Source organism: Physeter macrocephalus, chromosome 10 (genome assembly GCF_002837175.3).
Source record: "Physeter macrocephalus isolate SW-GA chromosome 10, ASM283717v5, whole genome shotgun sequence".
NCBI lineage: Eukaryota > Metazoa > Chordata > Mammalia > Artiodactyla > Physeteridae > Physeter > Physeter macrocephalus.
Window position 1 is genome coordinate 85,871,328 of NC_041223.1, and position 24,751 is coordinate 85,896,078.

A 24,751-nucleotide genomic window follows, 5' to 3' on the forward strand; every position below is an offset into this window, starting at 1 on the left:
AATGACAGGGACTTCCCTGGTGGTGCAGTGGTTAGGAGTCCGCCTGTCAATGCAGGGGACACGGGTTTGATCCCTGGTCCAGGAAGATCCCATATGCCACAGAGCAACTAAGCCTGTGCGCCACAACTACTGAGCCCGTGTGCTGCAACTACTGAAGCCCGTGTGCCTAGAGCCCGTGCTCCACAACAAGAGAAGCCACCGCAGTGAGAAGCCCTCACACTGCAACGAAGAGTAGCCCCCGCTCACCACAACTAGAGAAAGCCCAGGCACAGCAAGAAAAACCCAACGCAGCCAAAACAAACAAACAAACAAATAGATAAATGAATCTTTAAAAAAATGTGAATGACAAACATGAAAAGATTTTCAACCTTATTAGTAATCAGAGAATACAAATTTAAACCACAATGATATTGGCAGATCAGTCTTACATGTTTCTTGCAGTAATACAGAAAAAAGGAATCCTTATGTCTTTCTTGTATGAGTATATATTAAAACAACCACTTGGGTAAACAATTTTGCATTTTCTAGGAAACCTGAATATTTACATAATCTAGGAAGCAGCAATTCTGCTCCCAGATTTACACTCTAGAAAAAGTTTTATATAAAAATGGACTTGGAAACATGTCAACAATATTTGTAACAGCAATATTCATAATAGCGTAGACAGGGAAAAGCCCAAATGTCCATTGACAGTGGAATGGATAAATAATTTATGGTTCATTCATGCAAAGTTAGTTTACACAACAGTGAAAATGAATTCCATCCACATGTAACAACATGGGTGAATCTTAAAAACAATATTGTGAGCTGAAAACAAGTATCAGAAGAATTTATAGTGTAAGATACTATTGATTTCATGTTCAAGAACATTCAAGCTAAAAATTATCTTGTGTAGGGATGCATACATATGAAAACATATAAAAACATAGAAGTCAGAAAATACTAAACTAGAAATCCAGGTTAGTAGAAGCCTCTTGGGGGGAAAGTGGAAGTTGTGACTGCAGAGGGATACACAAGGTACAGACGTTTATTTTAAAATATCTGAAAGCAAAATTTAAAATTTTGATTGTACCCAGAAATGACCTTAGACATTTTTCATGAATTTGCTTGAGTTAATTAACTTAGCCTGGTTATCTTCACATATTAATAAATATGCAAATATAATATATATTTCATCTCAGGAATACATGTTATTTCTTTGGAAAGACATAAGTTTTCTTACAGCAATTTTTTTAAAAAGACTCCTATTCAAGAATCATGCCATTTATTTCAATCTGACTCTTTCCAAGAGAAAGTAAAAATTCAGAAAACTAAAATAATACTGACAATGTGTCAGAGTATTTTTTCTTTTTTAAAAGATATAAGCTCTATTTTAAGTATTACAAACTTACAGAAAAAGTACACAGATCATGAATGAATGAATGAATGTATAACTCAAAGAATTATCACCCAGTGAGCCCACCTGTGCAACCACCACCCACCCAGGTAAAAAACAGAACATTACCAGCATCACAGAAGCGTTCCACATGCCTCTTCTTAAACTACCAACCCTTTTTAATGTATCATTTTGAATAACTAATAAGTACAACAGATTAGGTTGTTTAGATTATTAGATTATTGTTCAGCAAACATTCACTACCTACACATCCATGTTAAGACCATTTATCCTACCCCACTGATGCTAGACTTGGTCATCCGATCATCTTCAACTAATGGAACGGGGTCAGAAGTAGCAGTGTGCCAATTCTGAACCTAGGCTTTAGGAAATATAGCAGGTTTCTGACCTCTGACACAGGAGAACATCCCTCCAGGTAGCCACTGTTCTTTCTTCTTGACCCCCGGAATGAGACACATAGAACTGACCTGACTATACCAGCAGCCTGAATTAGAATTGTCCCAGGGGACCTACATACTTGCCAGAGAAAAAAATGAATGCTTTTTGTTATAGGCCATTAAGATTTTATTGGTTACACAGCAAAGGCTGACTGATATAATAATAATTTGTTAAACTCAAAAAAGCATAAGTGAATGAACACAGGTTATTACTCTGTGAATCCATTTAAGGCTGTGTTCACTTCAAACTTACGTTTATTATTAACTGTAGGATAATATTTAACTCTGACACATATTTAATTAGATACTTCCTGGTCAGAGATTACTTGATACTTCCTTTATCTGTTTCAAGATACTACTATTTTTAAGGCAAGAAAACCAGCCACTACCAATCTTTTCATTTGTTTAACAAACATTGTGGGCTTCCCTGGTGGCGCAGTGGTTGAGAATCTCCCTGCCAATGCAGTGGGACACGGGTTCGAGCCCTGGTTCGGGAAGATCCCACATGCCTGGGACCAACTAGGCCTGTGAGCCACAACTACTGAGCCTGCGTGTCTGGAGCCTGTGCTCCGCAACAAGAGAGGCCGCGACAGTGAGAGGCCCGTGCACCACGATGAAGAGTGGACCCCGCTCGCCGCAACTGGAGAAAGCCCTCGCACAGAAACGAAGACCCAACACAGCCAAAAATAAATAAATAAAGAAGCTTTCATTTAAAACAAACATTGTTTTCAGAATAATACTGTGGGGCTTCCCTGGTGGCACAGTGGTTGAGAATCCGCCCCCGGTCCGGGAGGATCCCACGTGCCGCGGAGCGGCTGGGCCCGTGAGCCATGGCCGCTGAGCCTGCGCGGCCGGAGCCTGTGCTCCGCGACGGGAGAGGCCACAACAGTGAGAGGCCCGCGTACCGGAAAAAAAAAAAAAAGAAAGAAAGAATAATACTGTGTATCACTGATTTGTCTAAATAGCACTCCCACACCCAGTCTTTTTTAAAAATATTATATACATAGCAATTTTTGTATTACATAGTATTAACTTTGAATATTTTATTTGTAACATTGAAAGAAGATACAATTTATTTTCATTTTATATTTTTTTGTAAGATAGCAGCAACACCATGTTTAACCATCTGAATTTGAAGGAGAGTTGGTAAAAATAAAAATAAGTATTGTTACAACTCAAATATTGAATTATGTGTGGATTAGTGGTTTAAGTTTCAAGTACTATAACGCTTCTCTTCTATAACAAAGTTCTAAAATGTTTTTAAAATATTCATTTCTGAAGGATTTCTACTGTCAAGACTATAGACCAAAGCTCAAATGCGTTCAGCTCAGTTCCATTCCACAAACATTTCCTCAGTGCATGCTTTTTATGTCCCAGCCAGCTCTAGATGTCCAAAGACAGGTAGGAGCTCTGTGATCTCACAGACTTGTAAATAAAACATCCTATATTATTAGGAAGTGTGCTAATGTGGAGATCTGCACAGGATATTCCAGTGGGCATTAAATTCAACCTGAAACATATTTATGATATTAACATCTAAATAAGGATCAATAAGTCACTGAAAATGATTAACTTGTAATCAAAATGGGATTCATATGTAAAAACACAATCTTCAAGATTTTAAACACCATTAATTTTTTGGTGTATTTTTCTGGGCTATTTATGTAGGCTGTGGAGAACTGACCTTTCTGAATTGTGTCACTGAATACTTTAACAAATATATATTTACGGTTTCCTTTCTCAAAATTTAATTCAAGCTTGTTTTTATATTTTCTCAAACTTTCTTTAAACTGTACATTTTGTTTTTTAAATTAAATAATATCCATAAATCCAACTGTAATCATTTATTCATAATATGCAACAAAAATAGATAAATCAACTACTTTTCTCATTATATGCCTGGAAGTTGTATAGCTATAGCAGGAAGACTTCTCTAGAATGGGAAAATTTTTAGAAGTTATCTGTTTTATATACATTTTTATGGATTTTTTTAACATTCAGATTTCAGCAAAACTGTACCTAAAAAAATTCCATAACTGACATATTAATTTCTAAATTTAATACAAAGCTAATTTCAAATAAATTTTAGCATTGGTTTTATTTTTAAAGATTTACGTTTCTCTTGCTCAAATATATTTCAAACTTTTCTAGTATGTAACAAGTTCAAGATTATATGGGAATGTATTCTTACATTTATTATTGTTTACATGATCTATACTTCAGATTGGTATTATGCTGTTTGCAAACCTTTTAGTTTGCAAAATGCTTTCATTTTTGTATTATCTTATTTAGTCTTTTCCCTGAGGAGGAGGTATCATTATCATTGCTATTTTATTGATGAGTAAATTGAGTCTCAGTAAGATTAACTGTCTTTACAGGTCACAGGCCTGGACCTTGGCTCCTCTTCACATATTCACCTTGTGTTAAGTAAGTTTTAATATAATACTGCACCTCCGGAATGGCCTTCACTCATTAAAAAAAAAAAAAATTTCTACAAGGTGGTTAGGTTACATTTGACCCAATGAAGTCTGGAAAAAAAAAAAAAATCGACTCTCCTCTGCCTTTCTTCAAATTACCCCACTCGAGCTGGAGATCACAGGATATGGCAAATTAGATGAAATATTATTTTTAAGACATTTGACAGTTCATTAAAGTGTTTGAGGTGATGATCTTTGGTTAGACTTGCGCTATGGTTTCAGTTTTAATTATAATGCCACTATGACAATTCAGGAAAAACTAGCTGGAAGTTTAAATGAGAGAAAAACTATAGTTACAGAAATTTCCGGGAGCTAGAACGATGAAATGTGTGTTGATATGGTTAAGGAATTTTTTTTTTAAAGCACCTATTGATAAATGACATTTCAGCTTTACTTTTTGCCCTTTATATAGAAAATATTTCTAAAATATATTAGCGTACTTTCTTTCTAGAGAGTAAGTTCAGGAATGATGTTTAAAACATCATTTAATTTTTTTTAAAGAAATGATGTATGCTTTTATAGTGATTACGTTAAGCATTAGTTTTTCCTGATAAAGTATGGGAGATACGGATGTTGATGGTGTCTGAGGATGGGCTAAAATATACCCTAAGGAAAAAACTCATAAGACTATCTTTTCAGGGACCTGCTTATTCTCTGTACTTTATTTCCTATAAATTCCAGATGATTACCATTAGCGCAAACTTGCTAATAACTAAAGAAATGATCAAAACTTCTTTTAGAAGCTATAATGTAAATATCTCATTTATTCATTAAATAAACACTTGAACACCTACTCATTCCTCTTTTGTAAGATGGGGATAATGACAGAACTTTCTGTATCAATTAGGGTTCTTTGTTGAAGGCAATAGAAATAAACTCTGGCTAACTTATCCAGAAAAAGAAGGTACTGGAAGAAAATCACGTAGCTCACAGAATCTCCAGGGATGGTGAACTCAGTGTGTAAAATGGGCAGGCCTATCACTGTTGGCACTGTCACAACCAGAACCTGGTCGCCACAATGATCCACACCAACGGGGATTATCTTTGCATCTTTGCAGAGATAATCCCCCCGGCTTTATGCAGATTCCAAGTTTCAGGTGAGGGCATCCAATTGACTTAACCTGGGTTCCATGCCATGACTACACCCTAGTTGCCAGAGAGTGGGGAGAAGGGCTTTGGCCAAACTGTGAAGTGGGGGCCCTGTTCCCACCAAGACTCAAAATTAAGGATTCTCCACAAATAGGTTGGGAGGTCAGAAATTAGGCAGGCAAAAAGCCGGTGCTCATCGTATGACCTCACAGGGCTGTGAAGGTTTAGCGTGGGATGACCTGTGGCACAGTGCTGGCACGCAGGAGGCACTCGATCAGTTCCGGCATTATTATTATTATGAATCCAATGAGGCGGGCAATGTGCTAATAATCTCTAGGGATAGAAAAGTAATAGGGCACAATTTCTAATCAAAAAGCTCAACATTCTGGAGAGCTGTTATAGTGAGAAACAAATATAAAAACATAATTATAATACCAGTTAATAAGTGCTACAGTATAGGTACCTATGAAGTGGGTGCTCTGGAAAACAGGGAAAAGAAAAACCAATTCTGCCCGAGTCACGACAGAGAAAATAGTCAGACTGAGTTCTGAATATTGAGAGGAGCATCATGAAAGGGCTTGGCATGTTTGAATTCCTATGAGTAGGGTGGGCTCAGGATTGTGAAGGATTCTGTATACCATCTAAATGATTGAAGCAGCTGGGAGAGGAAAGAGAAAGAGTTCCTGTGTGGGTTTCAGCCTGCCTTACTTTAGGAGTTGGCAACAAAGATGCAAGCTGAAGCTATTAAAATGGGTATCAGCCAGGGAAGGTGGCGAGAGACTTTAAATACCCACGATATTGACTCCTGTAAAAATGAAGGAACCAGATCACGAAATTTTGCATGTGATTTCTGAGGGAGTTCTTGGAGCCCCCATCTACGATAGGAGGTCCATGGATCTCAGTTTAGGAATCCATGGGCTAGCACGAGGAGACTGGGGGAAGAGTCTTACAAATACTTAGTGGGTGAGAGCAAAGTTGAAAAGCTTACCAACATAAATACGGAAAAAGAGATCTTGCTTCATGTTTCACATACCGCTATGGCCGCCTAGCCAATTTCCCAGGCTGCAATCTTGTCCCCTCCTAATCCAGTGTCTACAATACCATCAGATTTATATTTTATAAAATGAAAGCGGTATGCGAAACATGAAATGATGGTGGCCTGAAGCAAGACAGTAGTTGCTATGAAGAACTGGATACATCAGACAGATGGGGAGCTAGAAGCAGAGTCTCAGTAATGAATTGGAAGTGGAGGAGGAAGGAGAGAGAAAAAAAATCACAGGTCGTTGCTCACAATAAGCTATATGGGCTTCTATTGGTCTGACCAAGCCGTTTAATCTTAAATCCAAAATGAAGGCAAAGCAGTGAATTGAAATCCTCTCCTCGTTCTTTTTTTTTTCCGATCCGTTTTGAAATCTAGTTTTATATACTTAAGATTTACCTCCCGGTAATCTGGAATTACATTTCTGAGATTGCTGTAAATTATTTCCTTTCTTGGTTTCTCTTCCTCTTTCTTACCTCCCTACTTTATTCTTAATATTTTATTGTTTTAACTGTCTGCTAAAATACTTCATCATAACTTAGCTTTTCCTCCGAGAGACCTGTGGAACATCTGAATAACTGAAACTTGTCCCCTACCAGAATCTTATAGATTTCCTTAAGTTTTCCCGTTGCTGCTTGGAATGTTTCCGGGGTAATGTTCTGAGGGTAATTTTCCTGTGTAGGTGCGGCTTTTTTCAGCGGAGACGTTTAGCATTTCTAGTCAATCACCATTTCATTTTCTTAAGAGAAGCTTCTTTTTGTCGTAAAGGCAGTATATGTTTACATCATATTTTACTTTCAAATATGACTCACAGGTATGTCCCTTATAAAAACAGTAAAACTTAAATGACAAGAGAAGATCTGGGCGGCGGCGGCGGGAGGGCCTAAGAAATGCCAAATTTCCCTCTCAGACCCGCCCAGCCGCCCGCCCCCCCACCCGCCCCGCTCCTAAAAGCGGAACAGCAAGTTTGCTGCACAGGGAGGTTTCTACCCCGCTAGGGCAGCCCAGCCCGGGGCGACCGGGGCTGCTGGCGAAGCCGCCTGCTCCCTCCCTCCGCAACGACGCCGCCTCGCCCCCTGTCCGAACAACATTCCCCCTCCTGGAACGGATTCCCGCGGCGGCCGGACTGCACGCGGCCCGCACGCAGTCCACGGGGGTGCGCTGCAGGCGCCGGGAGCAAATAACCCCCGCGAAGGAAGCCGTTTCGCGGGGGCGCAGGAACGAGGGCTGTGGGCCAGGCCCGGGGCGGCCCCTCCCCGCGCCGCCGCCCGCCCGCCCTCCCGGTCCCGCAGGCTCTGCGCCGCGGGTCGGCGAGAGGACGGGCGGGGCGGCCCCGCGCCGAGCGCCCCCTCCCGGCGCCCCCGCGCCCGCGCCCCGCCCGCCGGCCCGCGGCGCCCCCGCCCCCTCGGGCGCTCCGTAGCCGTGACGTGCGCGCGGCGGGGCTGGGGACTCGGCGGGTTGCCGGCCGGCGGGCGGAGACGGACCCGGGATCTGTCCGAGCCGGAAGCGAGCCGGAGAGCGGTCACCGCCGCCGCCCCCCCGTCCTGGTGCCGGTCCGCGTCGTCGCCCTCTCCCCTCGCCCTCCGCACCCCCCCTCCTCCCGCCTCACCGGCGACAGGTAGCCCCGCCGCCGCGCACCTGCCCTCGCGTCCGCACCGGTGAGTGCCCCGGGACGCCCGCGGTGGGTCGTCGGCGCCGGGGCCCCGCTTCCCGGAGCCTCGCTCCCCGAGCCTGGCCTTGCTTCGGGGCCTCCTCCCGCCGCCCGGGGCAGACGAGCCGGCTCGGTTCATCTCCCGGGGACGCCGGGGGTGAAGCAGGTGATGAGTGGCCCCGGGCGGTGGCGGCTCCCGGTAGCGCAGGGGTGGGTCTCATTTCCACAGGACAATGAGAGTCTCCTTTCAAGGGTCTGTTACCACCAGGATATCTGCGTGTATCTTCTCTGGCTCCCAGGTAGAAGCTGAGCCCTCAGGTGTCCAACTCTGACCTGGACGCCCCGTGATAGTTTTCTCTTTCGTAAACAGGCTTAAAATTCAGTGCAGGAATAGTGCTTTTCGTTCTGGGATGTGAGGTTCAGCTGCTGTCCCTATTAGTATAATCGTGTAGGAAGCCCAGGTTGGGACTGTATTTTTAGTCTTTAGTTGGTCTAGTACTTTGGGTACGTTAATTTATGTATCTGCTGCTGAACAAGAGATTTTTACATTGTTTAATTTCCAAAACTCTTTAAAACGCTCAAACTCTGGGATAAGAAAATAGTTTGATAAGAGGTATTACTAGAACATCCGTGTCAGAAATATTTCCATACAGGTTTACAAAACGTGTTACATTTTACCTGGGGTGAAGTTTGTAGTGGAGGAATGCTTAAATCCTAGTCTACAGCTCTAAGGAGCTAGGAACACCGCCCCAATTTAATAGGCTGCTGTACATGGTAGATAAAAGTTTTCCTTGTTATGCTCTGGCGGTGTAGATGCAATATAGCTGAATGTCGTCAGGGTTTGAGAGTTTAAAAGATTAATATTCTTAAGATTTAACTGAACACTGTTCACACCATAAAATGTGAGTCTTGAACTTGGGCTGGTAATGGTCATGGTACAAAGGTTGGCAGCAAAAGGACATTTCAGTACAAATTGACTAAACTTAGATGTCTTGGGTTGTGGTTTGCATTGGAAATTGTTTAGTGAAAAAATTACCTTGGTGTCTTTTACTATTACTTTTAGAAACACCACAAATTGATCTATAGCCAGAGCTTGAAACAAAGCAGCCTTTTAAAATAACTCATTGACTTTTAAATGTCCATCTCATTCAGAGTATTTTCAGTTGTGCAGAATTACTTGCACAGTGGTAAACAGAAGTTATTTTAGTCTTACTCAGGTTTGCCTGTTGCATTTGTATGTTCTGTGTGACATGCTGTTTAATTGTTGGCTTTTTAAGTTACATTTTAGTTTTCAAAAACTAATTTTAAAAGGGAGTAATGGAAGTGATAAGCAACTTTAAGAAAAGATTATGATTAAAAACTATGTAATATTTAAACGTATATATAATGTACATATATTCTTCATTAGTGCCTGGAAACATGGACAAGAAAAATGTAATAAGCTATTGCAATATTTAATGTAAATTCATACAAGGTCTTAAAAATATCATAAATTGTAACCCATGGAACTCATCTGAAATGGATTTTTTTCTCTGTTTATGTTTGTGTGATCAAGTTTTAAAATAACAGTGGCCAGGAAATCTGAGAGAAGCTGAAGGCTCTTTTTTCATCCTGTTGTGACTTTGCCTGGAGACTGTGGTGTATTATGTAGCCCATTGTTTAGACAACGGGCTGTCTCAGGGTTCTAAAAATACAACTAAAATTTTAAAAAAATTTGACTATGTGAGGTTTGAATAAATATAAGCACCCCAGATATTTAAAAAAAATAACTGATTTTCAGTCTGCTGATAATTGAACCTCCATGTCTGTTGTGTAAAATGTCAGTTTTATAAAGATGTTTAACCTTTGTGATTTTTAAATTTCTATATATTAAAACATTTTAAGGAAAAGATTGAAAAAAGTATGACAAGTGTAATAAATCTCATACAGTTTAATTTTGATCCTTACAATGAGGTATTTGGTAGTAATGTGACTGGCCCTTTAGTAGGATAAGATCGTCACCCATTTATTAGGCATCTGCCATAATCAGAACACTAACTGAGGAGCTTGATCTACAAAATAATTTTCAAGGTTGGTGGTCTTGTCCTTTTTACGCATGAGGAAATTTAGGCTCAGAGAATTGAATATTTGCTCAAGGTCATGAGGTCATGTAGCTCCAGGGAGAGTCTGGATTCACACCCAAGTCGTTTTTTTTTTGTTTTGTTTTGTTTTTTGTGGTACGCGGGCCTCTCACTGTTGTGGCCTCTCCCGTTGCGGAGCACAGGCTCCGGACGCACAGGCTCAGTGGCCATGGCTCACGGGCCCAGCAGCTCCGCGGCACGTGGGATCTTCCCGGACCGGGGCACAAACCCGTGTCCCCTGCATGGGCAGGCGGATTCTCAACCACTGCGCCACCAGGGAAGCCCACACCCAAGTCTTCTGACCATAAAACCTCGGTCCTTTCCACCAGAGCAGGTTGCCTTGATCTCAGTGCAATTGGTAGACTTTTCCAGTAAACCTGCAGAACTGGTATTGTGTTAAAGAATGTAACTGGAGGTTTGAACAAGGTACAGAGGAGTGACATTAAGAAAGGCCAGGAATGGGGCTCGGAACTAATTTTGAATTCTATGTCTGTTTCTTCATTCTTAAGTAGACAGCCTTGAACAGTGATATGATGTTGCTTTATCATTTCTGGGGTAAATTCCAGAATATTATACATATTGTGCACTTTTAATTTTGATGGGCTGTAGGAACTAGAATTAGGCTGTAATGTAACACTGGTTTTCATTGTAGCTAAAGTGAATAATATAATGTTCCTGGTTCGGGTAGAACTTAAAAATGAGATAGCTTGTTGCCTATAAATGCAGTAGCTGCCTTTTAAATGTTACGTAATTAACTGTGTAATACTAAGGGGAAAAATGGTTTTCAGATAATGATTAAATTGTGACCTGTTAGATCAGGACAAATTTTTTTTTTTTATGTCCTGTGTTTATTTCAGGAATGTCCCTTGAGCTGTAATAGACACAAAGAACAAAGTGAGCACACAAAGTCCATCTTTTGTAGCAAATTAGGAGTCATTTCAGCAGTAGAATGTAGTTGGGTAAATGAACAGAAAAATGGTAGGAAGGCTGAGTTGGGTGACTTTTGTTACGGTGTGTCTTTGTTTTGAACTATTAGGAATTTTGCATCTGAAGACTACTCATATTCAACTGTAAATACAAAACCATCATCCAAGGGCTTATGGTTAATGGATGATCTGTAACACATCTGCTTTCGTGTGTGTGCGTGCGTGTGTGTGTGTGTGTGTATAGATAACCAAGAACTAGCTAAAGTAATTCTGTTTTTGAGGCATTATATAATGTTCAGAGGAACCAGGATGTTCTACATTTAAAACAGTTATGCTTTTATTTGACAGGTTTAGTGGACTGTTAATAATCTTAAAATATAAGTATATCGTCCTACTTATGGTTTTCAAAAATAAGCTTTTTTTTCTCATTGAGTAGTGTAAGAATGACATAGTGGTTTGAGAAATGACCACAAGTCCAGCAAAAGTTCTCCCTGTGAGTACTGAAGTATGGGAAGTAAAACCAGAACAGCTCTGGCATCTTTAGAAACCTTGCTAGTGTTGAAGAGAGGGGAAGTCCTTTTCTATTTATAAAGCGGGTCTCTTCCAGTGAAACCAAAATACTGAAGCACATTCCTTAGGTGATAGTCACATTCCTGCTGAGTAATGCGCACAAAGCGAGGTGGTGCTCCTGGCAAAACCACAGGCATCTTTTATGTACCTTCTGTCATTTGTCATTTTATTTGAAGGTAACCTGCTGCTTAACCTTTACAAGGTAAGCTATTACATATCACAGAATTAAAAAATTTACATGTGGATGAGCACCTTTTTCAAATATTTATTGATGGTTCATTGTGTTTAAAATATAGCTGTTGATGGGAACTGGTTCTTCCCTGTTCTGGCAGATCTTTGGATCTAGGAAATAGGAAGAGTGGGACAGATGTGTAAAGAAAGATAAACAGAAACATCCATTTAACACCTGAAGCTGTTTATGTCAGAAGTTAACACCCTACATGTATGACACTTTACTCTTTTGGAAAGCATTTTATGTACATTTGGTCCTAGAACAACTTGATGAAGTAGATGTGGTAAATCTGTTCTTATTCTGCACATGAGAAAATGGAGACCAAAAAAATGAGTACTTTGTTCAAGGTCACATGTGAGGCTGCTTAGAAGCATCACGGAGAATGGAACTGCTATCTGTGTGTTCCCATAGATCCCTCCCTCCCCCAGGTCTCTAACTCCTAGGTTTAGTAAGGGTGAACCTCTCAGCGGTGACTTATTTCATTTTATAGATTTAATTCAGATGGTTCAGGAAATTCTGAATAGTCAGGATAACTAAAGTGATATTATTAAATACGTAGTTACACTTTTTTCTTTTTTTTAAATGTAAGGTAGAAGATGAGCGTGATGTAGTATTATGGAACTACTTTTAACATTTTTAATAGATTAATGGAGTCGAGGTTGGTAATTAACTTTTCTAGTAGCAGTGTTTTTAAGGGAAAGCCAACAATTAGTTTTAAAAAAGGGGAAAAATATTCTGGAGGAATTTTGAAAATAAGTCTTATATTTTGGCACATTGATATTGATCTGATTATTATGCTTGCTTTTGTAAAGACTCGCTAATGAGCTAAGGTGTGTCTCTGTTGGTACCTTTATGTCTTCATTCATTTCACAGATATTTGAGTGTCATGGGCCAGGCACTGTTCTGAGTGCCGAAGATAAGGTGATAAAACCAAGTCCTTGTACTGAGTGACATTTTATTGTTGTTTTGAATTAAGTTAATTATAGACTCATCATTCTAGTATGTGATTAACAGGGCTGACCCTAAAGTTGGGAAATAGTTGTCAAAGTGGTACAATTTGAGGGCTACTAAAAGCCTCATTTGCTCTAAAATATTCTACGCCTGGCCTTTAGTCCACTGAGTTACAGCACTGTTACCGTTTGCTTCCTGATAAATAAGAATATGTTCCATCTTTTATCACAGTTTCGGGAAATAAGGCTGAGAGAAAATAAATGGGACCCAGGACTGATATGTTGACTTTCGTAAGAGAGTGGGTTGGCAAAGTATAATTTTAGTAGCTGCTGTTGTTTATTGAGCTCTTGCTGTGTGTCAGGTACTATGTCAAGCAAGTACTTTATGTACATTAGCTCAGTTAATCACTATGTCGGACTTCCCTGGTGGCACAGTGGTTAAGAATTCGCCTGCCAATGCAGGGGACACGGGTTCGAGCCCTGGTCAGGGAAGATCCCACATGCCGCGGAGCAACTAAGCCCGTGCGCCACAACTACTGAGCCTGCGCTCTAGAGCCCGTGAGCCACAACTGCTGAGCCCGCGTACCACAACTACTCAAGCCGGCGCACCTAGAGCCCGTGCGCCACAACTACTGAGCCTGCGCTCTAGAGCCCGTGAGCCACAACTGCTGAGCCCGCGTACCACAACTACTGAAGCCGGCGCACCTAGAGCCCGTGCTCCGCAACAAGAGAAGCCACTGCGATGAGAAGCCCGCGCACCGCAGCGAAGAGTAGCCCACATGCAGCAACGAAGACCCAACACAGCCAAAAACAAATAAATAGAAGACATTAAAAAAAAAAAATCACTGTCACTTCAGTGCACTTGGCATTAAGACTCTGGTGTCTTAGGAGAGAGAGGCACAGGGGTGTTAAACTCGCTCAAGCTCCCAGCCAGTACTTGGTGAGCTGCGATTGGATCCCTTAACACGTGGTTGTAGATACTCATGTGGAAAGAGGGCAGGTAGACTTGCGGCGTGCCACCAGTATGTCATGGCACACCATGTAGGTGGAAGGGCTTGGTGGGTGAGGGATGGGTGTGGGGAGTCATGAGAGCTTGTTGGGTGAGTGGTGGGAGATGGGGGGATGGGGCGTTATTGCTTGCCTAACTGCTGGCCCCTCAGGCTTAGCCTCTGTATTCCAGCCCCCAGGTTCCAGAGTTGCGTTTGTGCATAAGTGCTTGCTTGTCCGCCTCCAGGGTAAGAGGACAGGCAGAGGTGAGGGGATCCTGGTTTTGCCACTTATTACCTGGGTCAGATTACTTAGTTTCTCTGGGCTTCAGTTAGTGAAATGGGGGCTACAGTATTACTTACCTGGTGTGGTTCCTGTGAGGACTGGGTTCGACCCTAATACTTGGGAAGCACATATCACACTGGCACGTAGCTGGTGTGCATTATTATTGTTAGTGTGTTGGCTGTTTTTTCTTTTCCATGTTTAATGTGGAATGTTCATCCAAAAGGAAAAACGCTGTGTATTGGAGATTTGGGTGAAATCTTGAAGTTGACCCGTTTTAAGTAGTTCTGAAATTTAGGTGTGCACCAAGAATTATCTGGGGAACTAGTAAAAACACGTCAGAGAGGTGTGGGTGGGGCATGGGCAGTAGCATTTTAATAAGCTGCTCAGTTGATTTATTTGTGTACCAACATTTGAGAACCACTGGTTGAAACCTTTTCTTCATCCTCTGCTTTGGGAGGGTGTTGGCAGTAACAACAAAAAATTGCTCGGATTAACCAGGCAGCATATGGTAAAAGGAAGTGAAATATCAGTTACCAGAATCTCTTCATTGATTTTCTTTCTTCTTTTAAGCTTATTTGGAGCTCATAGCATTTATCTTGAGATGACAATGCAGTGTTAAATTTCACACCTAAATTTAATTGTCGTGAGTATTTCAGCTTATTAACCAGCTTCATTTGGAAGTGAGCTACTTATATTTAATTTTTAAATGACTGTACAAATAGTAATATATAAGTAATGATCATTTAGATCTTAAGACCTTTTTGAACTATTTGTTTGGTTGCACTGGGTCTTAGTTGTGGCAGGCGGGCTCCTTAGTTGTGGCACGCAGGCTCCTTAGTTGTGGCATGCGAACTCTTGGTTGTGGCATGTATGGGGGATCGAGTTCCCCAACCAGGGATAGAACCCGGGCCCCCTGCATTGGGAGTGCAGAGTTTTATCCACTGTGCCACCAGGGAAGTCCCGTTTTTAAACTTTTTAATTGGATTTCTTTAGATAATGTACTGTTTTGAATAACTAGACTTGGTCTTGTTAGCCACAGCAGGCAAGGTCCCAGCAGGAAAGAGATTTCATCCTGGATGGTGCAGATGAAGAGACTGCAGAGGCAGGGAGCAAGCACGGGGTGGTGAAGCACCCAGGGAATAGCAGTGGTGAGAAGCCCTTAACGCTCCGGAGGTCCCAGAAGCAGAGAGCTGGCCTTGAGGAGGAGGCTGGGTTGGGGCTGAGGCTTTGAGGCGCCCGGCGGTGGTGGGGTGCGGGGGAGAAGGGGGGAAGTTCCCTGGCTGGTGACTTTGCTAGAAGGCAGCTGGGGAGCCTGTGTTAGCCTAGCTCTGTGCGGGCTCATCCTCCCAGGGCAGGGGCAGTGCAGAACAGGGATGGAGGTGCAGTGGAGCAAGTGGAGGATGACTCGGGCATCGACTGGAACCTTTGGGAATTTGTAGCATTGCCTTGGTGCATTTTAAATCGCTTGAAGCATTGTGATATATCTGCAAAGTGCTTGAGACTACCTGTCTTATGCATGCTTTTAGAAGATAGTGTATTCACTTTCTCATTTAAACAAACAGTATTTCAGGAAATTTGATGATCCATGTAACCCGATGAAAAACATAATCTAGGGGCTTCCCTGGTGGCGCAGTGGTTGAGAAATTTTATTCTTGTTAATGTTCCTGCCACTCTTTGGCAAAATGTAACCTCCTAAACTTTGGAACTTGAGATTGATATTTCGTTGCTATGGTCCCAGCGATAGTAAAAATAATATGAAAAACATCTACATTAAAACATAACCTAGGGGCTTCCCTGGTGGCGCAGTGGTTGAGAATCCGCCTGCCGATGTGGGGGACGCAGGTTCGTGCCCCGGTCCGGGAGGATCCCACGTGCCGCGGAGCGGCTGCGCGTCCGGAGCCTGTGCTCCGCAACGGGAGAGGCCACAGCAGTGAGAGGCCCGCGTACCGCAAAAAAAACCCAAAAACATAATCTAGGTCGGTTAACATAAAGCACTTTTATTAATATGTTGTTATGCCTTAATGAGGTTTTCTGAAATTTTCTTCATCAGGTAGTCTTGTTTTGATAGAATAAATGTTTTTCATTAAAAATATCTTTTAATAATTAAGTTTAAAATATTTTGGCAAGAAAAGTCCCTTGCCTTCTGGAAATTATACTTCCTGTTCACCTGGACTCTTGATCGCAAGAACACCAGGACACAGTTCATAGAAGTTAGACTCTTATGACATAATTGTTCTTCCTCCTCAAGTCCTTTTAAAGACACATTAAATTTCTGTATAAATCTGTTGCAGTTTGCTGTTATTCAACTGTCTTCTGCTAATGCCAGTTTTACCTAGTTAATCTGATTTCTGGCTAAAAGTCTAAATCCATGCTCTTCATTTTGGATAGATTCCTGAGGATTACTAACGAAAAACATTTCTCTCCTTAAAGAGACGGTATGAAGGTCCCTAGTGTATGAGCATTACTCCCCCCAAAACGATTAGAATAGTTTATATGTCTTCTCTTGAGGGTTCTGGGGAAAAAAAGTACAAGATTTTTTTTTTTTTTTTTTAAAGATGTTGGGGGTAGGAGTTTATAAATTTATTTATTTTTGCTGTGTTGGGTCTTCGTTTCTGTGCGAGGGCTTTCTCTAGTTGCGGCGAGCGGGGGCCACTCTTTATCGTGGTTCGCGGGGCTCTCACTGTTGGCGGCCTCTCTTGTTACGGATCACAGGCTCCAGACGCGCAGGCTCAGTAGTTGTGGCTCACGGGCCCAGCCGCTCCGCGGCATATGGGATCTTCTCGGACCAGGGCTCGAACTCGTGTCCCCTGCATTGGCAGGCAGATTCTCAACCACTGCGCCACCAGGGAAGCCCTGAGTCCAAGATTTTACTCTGATTAAGCAGCAGCTAGACTGGGTCTTGTTCACAGTTTCCAGAAAAGGAGAGCAAATTAATCAATAACCAGCACCTGGCTATGAGGCTTGAACATACAAATAAAGGCTACATGTAAATGTTATATTTGAGTTTTGTTTTGTTTTGTTTTTTGGAACAAATAAGTTTCTCAGCTTGTCTTTAAGAGTATGGTGGAAAACAGAAAAAGGTTTGGAGTAAACAAAATAGCGCTATGCTTGGAAATCATACATTTAGATTTTATTTTTCTGTAAGTGGGCCTTTTTCTTTCTTTAAAAGGGGAGAGTTCAAACTTTTGTGGAATCTTCTAAAAACATATTGTTTATTTTGATTTGATGCTGATAGAATTAGTATCCCACAGGAAAGAATTGAGGCTGTCGGTTTTTCCTTGTTATGCTCTTTGAATTTCCCTGATTTGAGGATTGAGTTATTCCAGAGAGAACTTTTTCTCTGGTTCCATGTTATTTTTTTTCTAAAATTAGATGAAACAGCTGTGTTTTGGTTTGTGGGCAAGATTTGCTGTCTGTTATCCTTTTGGTATTTTGCGGAAGAACAGAGTATACATGTGTATGTGTTTTGAAGAGGAATGAATTAGTTTCTCTGCTTTTCTGGTCTATCATTATTGAGTTGAAGATGAGAACAGCAAGACGGTTTATGTATCTGTTGTGCTTGAGGGGAGGGGAGGGGAGGAGGAGAACTGAATGAATTTGAACACATGACCAGATTCACTTCAGATGTTTTAGAAGCCAGAGAAAAAAATTTCAGTCAGAATTTTGTACTTTCTAGAGATAGATTCTACTGATAAGTTTGCATTTTACATGACCAGATTCACTTCAGATGTTTTAGAAGCCAGAGAAAAAAATTTCAGTCAGAATTTTTTGTACTTTCTAGAGATAGATTCCACTGATAAGTTTGCTTTTTTGAAGGGGGGGTGCAGCATAAATTAGGAATTTATAAACTAGTTTAATTTGGTGATTTTAATGAGTTATTAGCAAAAATGAAGATAGTCTGACGGCTGCAGACAAGAATGCTAGTGTGTCAGAAGGTGGTCTATTATTTATTAAAAGTGTGCTTCTGGAACTGGTCCAGAATCTCACGCACTTTGGTCCTATTCTCTACCATTCTACTGTTTGGCAGCAACATTGACCTAGATTATTTTCGGGACATACAGACACCTGAGTATATCAGCAAGCTTGAACAGTGGAAGGTGGCCAAATATTATGACGATGCTTTGAAGGAGTGGCCCCAAATGACCCTAGAACAGTACAGTTCTAATAGTTCTTGAGGGCCAGTGATATGCCGCCACTTCGGGTACTTTACAGTCCTTGTCTCATTTAATTCTAATGGTGACCCGTGTGGTGGCTCTTCTTACCCCATTTTGCAGCTGAGAGAACTGAGGTCTAAGTAACTTGCTAAGGTGACACAAGTAGTGAGAGGCAGGGCTGAGGACATTCAGGTGGTCTGGATCCAGAGCCTTTGCCCGATTTAGAATTTTAGGTTATCTTTTTCTGTGTGTTCTTTTAAAGAGTCAAAAAACCCTTCAAGATTAAGCTGTTCTTCCTTCTCTGTCTAAATAAGGGTGGTAACACCCTGACACTCGGGCAGCAGTTGCTTGATTTCAAGTTCAGGGTGAATAGGTCCTCTGCAACACCCTTGGGTGTCCCTACCCGCTGGTTCTTGCTGTTCCGAGGGCTCCAGCCTCTCCTAGGACTGATGAGAGGGGGACTTTGTGGACACGTAGAGTCTAAACCATTCTGGATGCGTTTTAAACCCCTGAACAACTACCCCTTTTACTTACATCATTAATTTGCTTTAAACAAATATATTGCTGTAAAGTTTTGTGTAAATTAAATAAATAACTAAATTATATATATTTTTATTATCCTTGGAAAGCTTCTTGTTTAAAGGATCCCAATAGTGACTTCTTTTGTAAAGGGAAGAATCTTTTTGTAAAACAAATGATTGTTTTCTAGATTATACTAACAAGTATGGATCTTTCACATATTACCTTTGCATAAACATGGGTTTGGCTAAACACACATTTCATATGAATATGCCTAAATTAAGTGTGACTTCATATTGTGCTTGATACTGTTAATAAAGAGGGATAGGATAATGGTTTTCTTTTTTTTAAACAAATGCTATTTGTTGAATTTGTACTAAAACGTACTATAGTAGGCTTATCTCGACTAAGAATAATGTTCTTTTAAGCAGTAGATTGAGGTTCAATATGTAGCACAACAGTAAATTCTTTTTGTGTCATAAAATTTATTAGGTAAATGTTAATGTTCTGTTTAAATGCTAAAATTGGTGTTTTACATGTGTCTGAAATACATTCTCTGAAAATAACAGATAAAGTTTAGAGTGAGAGTTTTTAAAAAAAATTGTTATGGTTGAAAGGCAGACAAGCTGTTGTTTGGAAAACATAATTTTCATGTAGCCCTGGGTGCAATATTTATTTCCTGTACCTAATACCTTGCTAATGAGGCTGTGAACCCAGTTCCATTGTAATCTCTGTTCTGTCGCTGAACACTCAACAGAGACTACTGTGTAACCACCTAATTAATAAATAGATCCAGTGGCCTCATTTAGATCATTATTCTTTTCCAACCTCTTCGGCTACTGAGCAACTAATATCTTCCTTGAATTCTTTCTCCTGAGTGCCTGTGGTCATGCACTTCCCAGGTCTCCAACAATTTTTCCTATTTGGTTTTTACTGCGTGATTTTGTCGGCCCATGTCTTTACTGTTCATGTCTCGTAAAATCCTGTGGGTGGCACTTTGCTCTACTTGCTCTGTTCTTATTTCTGATAATTATATCAGCTCCATGCTTCTGACTCTTATGCAGAATTCCCCCCAGATTTCTTTTTTTTAAAAATTAATTTATTTTCGGCTGCGTTGGGTCTTCGTGGCTGCGTGTGAGCTTTGTGGCGCACAGGCTCTAGAGCGCAGGCTCAGTAGTTGTGGCGCACAGGCTGTAGAGCGCAGGCTCAGTAGTTGTGGCGCACAGGCTCTAGAGCGCAGGCTCAGTAGTTGTGTTGCACGGGCTTAGTTGCTCCGTGGCATGTGGGATCTTCCTGGACCAGGGCTCGAACCCATGTCCCCTGCATTGGCAGGAGGATTCTTAATCACTGCTCCATCAAGGAAGCCCAGTTCCCCCCAAAATTTCTTTCTGTATAATCTTGACCAGCATTTCCAAATTGATCCTCCATAGGCATCTTAAAATTTCACATATTTCCTTCAGAGCCCTCCTTGCAGAAACTGCCTCTCCTCCTGTTTCCCTTATGATACCCTCATTACCCTAATTGTTCATGCTCAGAACTTTTACTCATGTTTTCCCGCTTCACTTGTCATATTCTGTCAGTTGCCAAACCCTGTTCCGCTTCTGGAAGGTTGGCCGTCGCTTTCCTCCCCCTCTGACCACGTGCAGGCCTCGCTCATTTTTCTCTCATGCATGGCTCCCTGTGTTCGGCCCTTTCCCTCAGGGTACAGTCTGCCCTGTGCATGGCCGTTAGAGTTCCGTTTCAAAGTAGAAATCTGATTGTAATAATCCCTTGCTCAATAAGAATCCCTGTTATCCCTGTATTAATACATTGGAAAGTCCAGACTTTCACTGTGGGATTTGAAACCCTTTGAGGCCTGATCTCTCAGCCCACATTTCCACCTCAGTACTCGTCACACATCTGCCATTGTCCTGCGCTCTGGCCCCGTTGACCTTTTCCGCAGACATGTCCCCGTTCTCCCACCTCCTTACTCTTGTTCAAACAGGCCTTTGTCTGGGATACTTTCCTTTAGTCAGGCTTAGACATCTCTCAGGACCTGCTTGAATTAAATCTTTCAAAGTAGCTTTCCCCAGTTTACAGTTTGGAAGTACACCTGTATTATAGTATCCATCACCAGTTATGTAATATATGTGTATCTTCTTTCATTCTCCACTTCTCATCCTAGATGGTGAATGACTGGAGAGTACGCACTGCCAGCAGATGATTTGCTGAAGTTTTATGTAGATCAGCAGATCTCAGGTCTTCGGACTTCTTTACACTCTTAATTATTGAGGACTCTGTAAAGATTTTGCTTATCTACTTGGTTGTACCTATTGATACTTACTGTATTAGAAACTTTAAAAATATTTAGTCTATTTAAAAAAAATAATATATGCATTTTAACAGAAGTGACATATTTTATGGAAAATAGTTATTTTCCAAAACAACAAATAGTGAAAAGAGTGCCGCTGTTTTACACTTTTGTAAAAATCCTTCATGTCTGACTTAATAGAAGATAGTTGTTGCTGTCATATCTGCTCATGAATTCAGTTTGTTGCATTAATAGAAGATAGCTGGGTTGTCATATCTGCTCATGAATTCCGTTTGTTGCATTATTTTTTTTTTGGTTGAACTGTGTATGAAGAAAATCTTCCCTCACATAGATATCTCATTGGGAAAGGAAATATTAACTTGACCTTTTCAGTTAGTTGTGTGTATATTCTTCGATCCTTCACCACCACTAACCAAGTGGTAATTTCTTAAAGTTCCAAAGTGGAATTTTAAGCCATATCAGTGAATTTTCTGTACCGTTACCTTAAAAAATTCATTGTTCAGTTTTGTACTTTGAATGGACCTTTTACCCATGTGTGATTTTATAACATGGTGTAATGGTCATTTGGAACATACTGTTCCACTGAGTTATGCAGATCTTCGAAATATATGTAATATATTTTGATCTCATCAGAAAAGTCTTTTAAGTATTTAAGCTTAAACAGTGTAAGCTGTTTTATGTTCAAGGTGGCAGATGCGGGTTTCCCAGATTCTCCTTTCACTTGAATCTTATCATTGTCAACAGGTACTGTCAGTTGCTTTCTTTGATGTGACCGCTACACTCAAAAAACAAACAAAACCTCATTTGCCAAAAACTCAAGCTTGAATACCCAAGGTTTGTTAGTCATTCTTTGCAGTGAAAATAGTGTGTCATGAAAAAGAGTCAGTTCCTGAAGGTTACAGCTCAAACACTCCCGGAAATGTCTTCCTTGGGGCAACATCATACCTTGTTTTACAGTGGAAGTAGTTTATGCACAATCCCCATTTTGTCATATAGAGTATTAAAAAGATGTGTATTTGAGGATCAAAATGTAATAAAACCAATACGTTTTACTGCTTCATCAGAGGTATTCTTTTTCTTATTGAAGTATAGTTGACTTACAATGTTGTGTTAATTACTGCTGTACAGCAGTGATTCAGTTACACACACACACACACACACACACACACACACACACACACACAGTCTTTTTTTAATACTCTTTTCCATTACGGTTTATCACAGGATATTGAATAGAGTTCCCTGTGCTCTACAGTAGGACCTTGTTATTTATCCATCCCATATGTAATCGCTTGCATCTGCTAATCCCAGACTCCCAGTCCATCCCTCCCCCAGCTCCCCTTCCCCTTGGCAGCCACCAGTCTGTTCTCTATGTACGTGATTCTGTTTCATCGATAAGTTCATTTGTGTCATATTTTAGATTCCACGTATAAGTGATATCATATGGTATTTGTCTTTCTCTGTCTGACGTACGTCACTAAGTATGATCATCTCTAGTTGCACATCAGAGGTATTCTGACGTGTGGCAGCATCCTTTTTACTGTGACAGCAGTGACCACTACTACAATTTGGTGCCCCTGCCTTGATTTTAGCTAAAGTGGTAGAAGTTTTACCTATCCTTGGTTCTGCATTATTAGGGCAAATGTCTTAGTATTACTTTAAAAATAGTTTTGACCTTGTTGACTCTCTGCAAGGGTCTCAGGGACCTCCAGAGGTTCATTGGCCATACTTGGAGAACCGCTGGTCTAGATCATCATCCACTGGACTTGTGTGTTCAGGTTTTCTGTAGACCAGACCTAGAGCCTGCGCAGTTAGAATTAGACATTACCCCCCGGTTCATTTAATTCCAATTCCTTATCAAGAAGTTGAGGAAGCTGAGGTTTTGAGAGGTTAAGAGACTTGCTGAGGTCATACAGCCAAATTAGTGGCAGAACTGAAAAGATAATTCTTCTTAATTCAGGAATACCTCTTAATTCAGAATTCATTTTTTCGATCAGTATTGTGCAGTTTAAAAATTTAGAGGTAATTTCAGAGATATTTTATATAAAGCTATGGCTAGAAAATAAGCATTTCTTTTTAAGCTATAGTGTGGATACTGTCCAATAGAATTCTTAGGGGATAGATTTTTGAACTCTGTGACCCAGAACTCAGGGATCAGATTGCATCTATTTTTTTCACCTCTTTTTTTCATCTAGTTGACTATGAAATTGCTTGCTGTGATCAGATGGAAGATTAAGTGAGAAACTGAGATAATTCAGCAATTAGTATATAATCATTCCTAAGAAAAAACTCAGTTATTTACCGTGGTAAAAATCAATATCATCAGTTTGACATTTGAGAGAGCAGGATACGATTATATAGAAAATTGAAAAGTAATTGAGCATCTTTTGGAGAGTATTTTATTTTTTAATAGATCTTTATTGGAGGATAATTGCTTCACAATACTGTGTTAGTTTCTGTTGCACGACAAAGCGAATCAGCCATATGCATACACATGTCCCCATATCCCCTCCCTCTTGCGTCTCCCTCCCGCCCTCCCTATCCCACCCCTCTAGGTGGTCACAGAGCCCCGAGCTGATCTCCCTGTGCTCTGCGGCTGCTCCCCACCAGCCATCAATTCTACATTCGGTAGTGTATCTATGTCCATGCTACACTGGAGTTCCTAGGCTATTGGGTAGAGCTGGGTCTTGGTGCTGAGATGAGGACCTGCGTGAGACCTCATTCTGATGAATATGCCCTGGAGTCTGAAGTTCTTCTCTGTTAGTCCAGTGGTTCCGACTCAGAGCTCCCCCCGCAGGAGCTTCAGGCCCGACCCCGGGCTCGCGAACCAAGTTCCTGCAAGCCACCGGTTCACTTTGGGGGTCCCCCCCCGCCCCGCCGTCTCCTTGGGCATCAGAGTCCCCTACCAGCGGCTGGCAGGCGCCCTAGTTGTGGGGAGACGCTAACTCTACATCTTCCCACACCGTCATCTTGACTCCGCCTCCTTGGAGAGTATTTCTTTAAAAAATCATTTTATTGTGGAAAGTTTTAAGCGTATTCAGAAAAGAAGAGCATGTGAACCACTATGTACCATCACCCAGATTCAGCAATTAACAACTCATGCCTAATCTGATTTTACTTTTTTTAAAAAAAATCTAATTATTCCCCCTCCCCCTGCATTATTTTGAATCAAATTCCAGATATCATTTAATTCATCATCTATAAGCATTTCAGTTTGTAGGAGGGAGTACTTCCTAAAACTTGTAATTAGGGGACTTGGTATCTAAAATAAGTTTGAATTAACCTCTCAGAGGTGTTTTCTAGCCTAACCAACAAAGCCAGAAACAAACAAAAACCTCCTCTTTATACCCTGTCACCTCCTTGTTCTTTTGCCTTATTTCTCTTCCCTTACTATAAAAATTTCTACTCGCTGTTTCTGTTTTTGCTCTGTTCACTCTTTTATTCGCTGCAGTATCATTTCTGCTTCCACTGCTGTGTACTGAAACTGCTCCGATACTGCCAGCCCTTCCCATGTTCAAAGCCATTAGCTTATTTTCAGTTCTCAGCCTCTTCTGAACCATTTGGTGATGCTGACCCCCTCCTCTTGTTCAGACTTCTTTCTCCTTTGG

The 24,751-nt window shown here is 41.1% G+C and overlaps 1 protein-coding gene across 6 annotated transcripts in view; it reads left to right on the forward strand.

Moving 5' to 3' along the window:
- The first annotated feature begins 7,910 nt into the window (after positions 1-7,910).
- MYO6 (myosin VI) overlaps positions 7,911-24,751 on the forward strand; it is a 154,935-nt gene continuing 138,094 nt past the window's right edge. For all 6 annotated transcript variants that reach the window (XR_003681558.2, XR_003681560.2, XR_003681561.2 and 3 more), the window contains exon 1: positions 7,911-8,096. The gene's annotated coding sequence lies outside the window, so the exon portion shown is untranslated. The remainder of the gene's footprint in view (positions 8,097-24,751) is intronic.